At 51.6% G+C, this 8,464-nt stretch overlaps 1 non-coding gene and 1 pseudogene across 1 annotated transcript; both read right to left on the reverse strand.

The window, feature by feature from the left end:
• Nucleotides 1-237: 237 nt before the first annotated feature.
• Nucleotides 238-421, reverse strand: LOC135372878 (U2 spliceosomal RNA). The gene has a single exon (XR_010416148.1). It is a non-coding gene; the product is annotated as a U2 spliceosomal RNA (small nuclear RNA).
• Nucleotides 422-5,863: 5,442 nt separating this feature from the next.
• LOC135372893 (U2 spliceosomal RNA) lies at nucleotides 5,864-6,035 on the reverse strand (annotated as a pseudogene).
• Between the last annotated feature and the right edge of the window lie 2,429 nt (nucleotides 6,036-8,464).

The following is an 8,464-nucleotide window of genomic DNA, read 5'->3' on the forward strand; positions in this document are numbered from 1 at the left end:
GATAGATAGATAGATAGATAGATAGATAGATAGATAGATAGATAGATAGATAGATAGATAGATAGATAGATAGATAGATAGATAGATAGATAGATAGATAGATAGATAGATAGATAGATAGATAGATAGAATGAATGAATGAATGAATGAATGAATGAATGAATGAATGAATGAATGAATGAATGAATGAATGTGTACCCTAGTGGTGCTGTTTCGGAATTTTTCTTTTTGTTTTGAGACGGGTGGGCTACACCTGGAGGTAGTGCAATACCAGGGCAACCCTTGACAGTGCCGAGGCGAGCTTCAGACACACTGTCTCGGGCCAAAAATAAGATTAATATCGTGAGTCCAAATAGGGCTCGTATCAGATATTAAGCTGATAAGAACAGAATTCGTTTTATTAGTGAGTTTGAAACATTATTTACAATTATATACATTATTTTACAATTATTTACAATAGTATACACCTATTTACATGATTATTTACAATAGTATACACGTATTTACATGATTATTTACACTGTTTGTTTTTACGGTATTCACAATATTTGTGTGTTGCAGTTCCAGTCACAACTGTGTCGATGGTAGTATTTTCAGGGGTACCTCGCTGTTGTCTGGTCCAAATGTACTCCTTACACACCAGTAATGTGCGTGCTATAAATGTCCCTTGTAGAGGAGATCACCTCACTTACGCAGAGTTTTTTCATTAGTTTGAGGTATTCTCTTGAGCAGAGGCGTTTGAGCCCGCGGTCGTTGGCTGGATCCCAGCTACCAAGGCTGCCGATGACCACTGCCTCGATATGCACTCGGTGATATCTCCTTTGCAGGCTCTCCTTCACAGGTAGGTACTTTTCTTCTTTGTTTCGTCGAGCCGCTTGCAGAGCCTCCGGGCGGTTGTCGAATACTATGGTCACGTCGTAGACTATTGCTTCCTCTCCTCTTGACACAACCAGGTCTGGCCGAAGTCCGGTGTTACCCACAACCTGATTTTCACTGATCACGTTGTACTTGTTCTGTGATGCCCGTTTCACTCGCTCAACTATACTGTTGTGACGCTTGGTATACGCAGCCGAATACCGCATACAATGATTGGCGACGTGGGGTAGGGTCTCAGGCTGTGTGCCGCACCGTCTGCATCGTTTGTCACCCTGTGTCCAGGGCCGGGCTCCGTTGAGGGGGAGGAGGTTGAGGCGGGCCCGATGAATGAAGCGCCAGTCGGCGAATCTTGTGAACTGTCCAGAGCGCATGAAGTGGGAGCTTGACTTGTCAAGAGCGACACATTCCAAGACCTTGCCCTGGTTGGCGAGGGAAGTAAGCCGCCTATCCCGTTCTTCTTGTAGTTGATGCCGTAGTGTGCTGATCACCTTGGTGCGTCTTCTGGGTGGGATGGTTGCTTCATTCCTTTGCAGTTCCGGGCCGTCCGCACTGAAGGTCCACATCACATCAAGACGGGATGAGGCTTTCCGGGCTTCAGTCCACACTGTTTTGAGTCCGCTGGACGGGCTTCGGAAGTCATTTTCATTGTCCCCAGAGAGGTAACGCCCGAGAAGATCCGGCGTGACGGGCTCCATGGTACGTAGTCGCTTACACACTGTGGTTTCAACTGCTTTCCCAGCTAGTGAGCGGGTGGCTGGATCCCTTGACGTTAGTAGTTTAAAAGCTGTGTCAACTCGTGCAGCATCACTCAGTTCTGCTGCAATAGGGATGCCACAAGCCCCTTTATGTGTACTCCCATATATGTAGTCGGTGCCGCAGAGTTTGGGAGGTAGAGGGTCCGCTAATAAGGGGTCGGAGGGATTCGTCAAGCCGCTTCCATTCACTTTTGGTGTGGGATCCCATCCGCATAGCGAAGTTCAGGCCAGGGTATAGGAACGTTTCCAACGCGTCCAGTCTTTGCCATGGTGCAAGTGCTGAGCCGAGTATCTTCTGGCCAAGTTCCACAGCATCCTCCACCGTGGATTTCGCCGAGAGGGGATTGAAGCCTACAGGTCTCCCTAGGTATGTGAATGCTTCGAATTCCGCTATAGGTCGTATTGGTGTGTCCGCGATGAAGAACTGTGTTGCACGGAGTCCCGCTGGTTGTTTCCCCCGACATGTGCATCGTGCGGCACTTGGAAAGGTTAAGTGTAAGTCCAATTCCTGTGGCAAGCTGATTTATCAGATCCAGTTGTTGCTGAAGCTCTTCAGGGGTGCTTGCCATTGGGGTGATGTCGTCTGCATACGCCAGTATGCGATGCTTGTCGTCGGTTCCTTGGATCTGCCGCACCAGGGGGTCGATTACCAAGTTGAATAACAGCCCACTTAGTGGGCAACCTTGGCGAATTCCAGCATCAACCGGTATCAGCGGTGTCATTCCCTCGCTGCACATCACTGTTGCCTGGTTCTCCTTGTATAGATCCTCAAGGATTTCGCAGAATGTCGGGCCAACTCCTGACGCTTCGGCGGCTTGGATCAGGCTTTGATGTGGTACAGACCCGAATGCGTTAGCGAAGTCCAGAAAGCCGAGGCACAGTTCTTCTCGTGTTGTTCTGGCGAGATCAAGTCGTTCTTGTAACACAAAGTTGTGCTCCAGTACGCCATCGTAGGGAAGAAACCCCTTCTGACATGGTGATAAGACATCGTTATCCAGTAACCAGGCTTGCAAGCGTGTGGCCAGGCACCCAGTGTACAGCTTTCCTATAGTCCGACCGAGTGATATGGGCCTCCAATTGGAGAGATTTTGGCGGTCACCTTTCTTGTGTATCAGGATAGTGCAGGTTGTCTTCCAGCTCGTGGGAATCCTGCGGTGTTTTATGCAGAGGTTGAAGATGGCAGCTAAGAAACGGCAGTCGGGGTCCGCGCAGCGCCAGTGCTTGTATGTGAGACGGTCGTCGCCTGGTGCCGTGTTCTCGCATTTTTTCAGGCGTCTATTGACTTCCTCCGGGGTGAACCGGCTCAGACCTATTTCCACATCGGCTCTGGGTCTTCGAATTTCCGCATTCTCATTGGGTTCTTTTGGGCTCCACGCGTCCTGGAAGAATCGTGTTATGTCTGCCATCCCGACCTCACAGAGGGAAGGAGGGCCGTCGGTAATGAGTCGTACTGCTTGTCGTCGATTCTGCTGTAGAGGGCTTGGATTTCTTTTGGATTGGTGGCATTCACCTGGCGACGCACACCCTCCCTGGCTGGTGGCAGCCTCACGAGTTCAGACACTGTGTTAGTCGCGCCCTCAAGTGCTTCCTCTACCTGTCTCCATGTTGCATTGTCCACCGGTAGCTGCTCCAGGCTGCGCAGTGCTGCTAGGTGTGTAGACAAGGCATAGGTGTCGCCATTTCGTAGTAGAGGTTCTTGTTCTACGGCAGACGCTCGGAGGATGCTTCCGCCCGAGATACTGGTCTGCTCTTCACGCAGACTGTCTGGTTGGCATGGTTCATGTTCCACAGTTGGTGTAGGAGCCAGTTCTCCTCCTAGGTCACTGGTCTCTGCTTCGCAGACATCCTCTGAGTGGCGGAGAGGGCTTTGCTGTCTACAGCGTAGGGTGTCATTCCGTCCTCCCGAGATGGTTCAGGGGGTGATATCAGTGGCGATGGGCCTTGCGCATTTGATGGTGCCATTCTGGTTTTGGTTGCCGCAGGCGTGCCACTGATTTCGCAGTCCAAAGGCGTGCTGCTAATTTCGCTGTCCAAAGATCCCAGGGGGTCATCAGGATGGGCCTCGGCTGCTCTGCAGGCTTCGTTGCGTTCTTCTGTCGCCGTTTCCCGGCAGACTCTAGGTTATTTCAAGGTTCGTTTGATGCAACGGAGTAGGACAGCTCGGCATTCAGTGGTTCCGAAGGCGAAGGCGGCCAGTCGCGGCAGGATGGTGCTACAGATTCGGCGGCGGGGACAGTATCACGTGACACATGGGCACGGTCGCCCTCGGTGGTCGTGTTTATTGTGCTGGGTGTGGTCGGATCGGCTCTGTACAGAGGTGTGATGCCTCTTGTTGACGAATCAGACGCCTCGTGCGGAGGGCGCTGGAGTGTGCGTATTCGTGCGCGCTCTGTACTTCTCCTGTGCCACATTTGGTGATTCTGTAGCCCCTTTTTTAGAAGGGAAGGTCTCGGGGCAGTGGTTGCATTTGAACGCGAACAATGCGCGTTCTCTGGCACTTGGGTCTTGCTGAGCCGCGCACTGGCTCTTGTGTTGGGCTGGACGGGAGCCAAGCACTAGGCCACACCTCCAGCAGCGGTGCTTTACCGTGCGGATACGGATGCTATGTTCAGCTTCCAGGTGCCGTTTCAGTGATGCACTTTGCGATGTCCATGATGCGGCCTTGAAGCGTCTTGTGCATTCCGCTTCTGTACAGATGAAGTAGTCCGGGACTGGGAAGGAGATGGTGAGTGTAGTCTCTTCCCTCTCTGGCTGTGGGGCTTCTCTGCCTGGTCCTGGGGATGCTCCATGCTGTGTCTCAGGTTCCGGTGACTCTTCGCAGCGACTGTCTCCCATGGTTAGTGGTGCAGAGGTGGACAGGGTTTTCAAGGACCTGTGTCCTCGTAGAGGACGTAGAAGCCGGCTCTTCCTCACAGTGTATGGGGCTACGAGGCTGCGGCTGTAAGGGGCCGCAGGGGTCCTGGCCTGGGTGCAGTGGGATGGAGACTCCGGTCTCGTGGTCCTGGGACAGGGTTTCAAGGACCGGTGCCCTCATAGAGGGCATAGCGGCCGGCCCTTCCTCGTAGTGTAAGGGGCTACGAGGCTGCGGCTGTAAGGGGCCGCAGGGGGTACTGCCCTAGGTGCAGTGGGGGTGGAGCCTCTGGTGTCGTGGTCCTGGAGCTCCGAGGCCGAGCTCCGAGCGCCGAGCAAATAGGGCTCGTATCAGATATTAAGCTGATAAGAACGGACTGCTTTATTAATGCTAGAAACATGATTTACAAATATTTAAAAGAGTCACATATGATTTACAGGAAATAATCGAGGTCAGTGAGAGCTAATGTCAAACACTACTTACACTACACCACACTTTGATCTTAGCCAAAAGGCCGAGAAGCGATAAATATTACACGTCCATCTTACGCTCTGGTCACGGTCGCGGCACCTGCCTCCTCGGGTGTCACGTCGCCAAATTCAACATGATGTGGTGCGTGTAAGAAGCACTAGAATGATAGTCGGACTGCATGAAATGCGCATGTTAGCGGACGGAACTCGTGTTTCTTTCTCCCTTGTATCCGCCAAAAGACCGAGAAGAGATATACACTGCACGTCTCCCCCGTTTCGCTTCTGTCGCAGTCTCGCCTTCTACGTCCGCGCGTGGCACGTCGCCGGTTTGGGCATCGTGGTATATGAGTACGGAACACTAGGGTGTTAGTGCTAATGCATCACGGCCCGTGAGATAAAAATGATTGATTGGAAATTGCAAGAGAGAGAGAAAGAAAGAAAGAAAGAAAGAAAGAGAGAAAGAAAGAGAGAAAGGAAGAAGGAAGGAAGGAAGGAAGGAAGGAAGGAAAGAAAGAAAGAAAGAAAGAAAGAAAGAAAGAAAGAAAGAAAGAAAGAAAGAAAGAAAGATAGATAGATAGATAGATAGATAGATAGATAGATAGATAGATAGATTGATAGATTGATAGATTGATTGATTGATTGATTGATTGATTGATTGATTGATTGATTGATTGATTGATTGATTGATTGATTGATTGATTGATTGAATGAATGAATGAATGAATGAATGAATGTGTACCCTAGTGGCCAGACAGGACATTTCCCAGTGGTTGTCTCCAGTGTGTTCTGTGTCTGCTGTAGGTTCCCTGCTTTGCTTGGTGTTGTTTCTACGCTTCCCTCTTTTGCCTGTCTCTGGTCATCATGGCTGATGCTTATTGATGCTGTTTCGGAATTTCAGTTTTTTGTTTTGAGACGGGTGGGCCACACCTGGAGGTAGTGCAATACCAGGGCAACCCTTGACAGTGCCGAGGCGAGCTTCAGGCACACTGTCTCGGGCCAAAAATAAGATTAATATCGTGAGTCCAAATAGGGCTCGTATCAGATATTAAGCTGATAAGAACAGAGGTGTTTTATTAATGCTATTTACATGGTTGAAAAGAATGGGTTACAAAGTATTACGTTAACTCTATTTACACTGTTTACGTGTTTACATTATTTACATGCTGCGAGGAAGCAGGGCTGCGGGTCCCTTATGAGCTCCTAGTTACGTGTGACACGTAAATGTCCCTTGATGCGAGTATGACGTCGCTCACTGATAGTTTTTCCATCGTTTTCAGGTATGTCTTGGAGCATATGCGCTTGAGCAGGCGGTCATTTTGTGGGTCCCAGCTTCCTAGTGCGCCAACGATGATGGCCTCCGTGCGGACGCGGTTGAACCTGCGAAGTAGGTGCTGTCGCACGGGTTCGTATTTTCGTTCCTTCTCTTCTCTGGCTACTTTGAAGGCTTCCAGGCGGTTGTCAAAAGGTACTGTCACGTCCACTATGATGGCTTCTTCTCCTCTGGACAGCACCAGGTCTGGTCGGAGGTTAGTGTCGCCCACTGGTTTGTTCTCGCTAATGATGGAGTACCGCATCTGCGCCGCTGACTTCACCCTCTCCACGATCTTGTTGTGCCTTTCCGTGTAGGCCGCGCTCTTCTCCATGCAGTGGCATAGTACATGTGGGAGTGATTCAGATGCGTAGCCACATCGACGACATCTTTTGTCTGCGTTCGCGTTCCAAGGCTGGGCGCCGTTCAGAGGTAGTTGGTTCAGTCTTGCTTTGTGTATGAACCGCCATGCTGCGAACGTCATGTAGTCCCCAGTCGTCATGAAGTGGCTGCTGGCTGGGTCCGCTGCTACCGCTTCTATCACTTTCCCCTGGTTGGGAAGTTGCTGTAGCTCGGCGTCTCTCTCCTTGCACAGGTCCGCCCGGAGTTTCGCCATCAGCTTCGTGCGTGCGTTGTGGGTGATTGTTGATCCCGCACGGGTGATGGCTGGTCCTGCGTCGTTGCTGAGCTCCCAGGTGATGTTGAGGCGTCCGGAAGCTTTGCGCGCCTCAGTCCAGGTGCTTCTGAGAGGGTTTGACGCGCCCCGGAAGTCCCCTTCCGTGTTGCAGTTGAGGAAGGCCTCGATGTCTTCCGTGTTGGCATCCCTTCGGAGTCGCTTGCTGACTGTGTGCTGTAGCTCGGTTATTGCAAGCCTGGCGACTTCCGGGTCCCTGGATGTTAATAACTTGAACGCGTTGTCCACGCGGCAGAGGTCGCTCATTTCTGCCGCGATGGGGATTCCGCAACCTCCGCCTTTTCTTGACCCGTAGAGGTACAGTGTGGTTGCAGGTTGTGGCAGGTATAGCGTCCGTTTGATCATGGGCTTCAGCAGGTCGTCAAACTTCCGCCACTCCGTTTTCCCGAGGGTCCCGCACCTCATGGCGAAGTTTAGTGCCGGGTAGATGAATGTCCTTAGGGCATCTAATCGCTGCCAGGGTGCCAGTGCTGATTCCATAATCTTCTTGGCAGCGTTGACTGTTTCACGCAGGTCCTCCACGTCGTTTGCAAGCATGAAGCCCACTGGTCTGCCAAGATATTTCAGGGGCTCGTGGTCGTGCAGCGTCGGGATTACCTCGTTGTCGATCCTGATTGGCATCTCTCGCAGGCCGACTGGTTGTTTGCCGGACAGGTGCAGGGCTTTGCACTTTCCCGGGTTCAGTTTTAGTCCGAGCTGTCGTGCCATTGTTGCGACTGTGTTGACTCTATCTTGGAGGGTTGATGGGTCCTGCGCTAGTGGGGCGATGTCGTCGGCGTATGCCAGGATTCGGTGAGTGGAGTCCGCGCCTTGTACTTTCCTGAGGATGACATCAATCACCATGTTGAAGAGGAGTCCGCTTAGCGGGCACCCCTGTCGGATGCCAGCTTTGATGTTGATTGGTTCGGTCTCTTCTCCGCTGGTAGCTACTCTCGTAGTGTTCTCGGTGTATAGATCCCGTACGATCTCGGTGAACGCTTCTCCGGCACCGCTGCGGCAGACTGCTTCCACTATTGCGTTGTGCGGTACCGACCCAAAGGCATTTGAAAAGTCCAGAAGGGCCGTGCATAGTTCTCCTGCCTCGGATCTGGCTCGGTCGAGGAGGGTTTGCAGGACGAAATTATGTTCGAATACGCCGTCGTAGGGCAGAAAGCCCTTTTGGCAGTGGCTGATCACATTGTTCTCAGCAATCCATGTTTGCATTCTTGAGGCCAGGCATCCTGTGTATAGTTCGTTGATGGTCCTCATCAGTGATATTGGCCTCCAGTTCTGTAGATCGTCGCGCCTCCCCTTCTTGTGAATTAGGATCGTTCGTGACGATTTCCAGCTTCGCGGCACTCTCCGATACTTGAGGCACATGTTGAACGTTGCCGCTAGGAATGTGCACTGGGGGTCTGTCATTAGCCAATGCTTGTAAGTGATCCTGTCTTCCCCAGGTGCCGTGTTTTCGCATCGTCGTGCTCGTTTTCGGACTTCTTCTGGGGTGAAGGGACTCAGCTGGACTTCTTC

This window comes from Ornithodoros turicata, unplaced genomic scaffold, assembly GCF_037126465.1.
Source record: "Ornithodoros turicata isolate Travis unplaced genomic scaffold, ASM3712646v1 Chromosome17, whole genome shotgun sequence".
NCBI classification, from domain to species: domain Eukaryota; kingdom Metazoa; phylum Arthropoda; class Arachnida; order Ixodida; family Argasidae; genus Ornithodoros; species Ornithodoros turicata.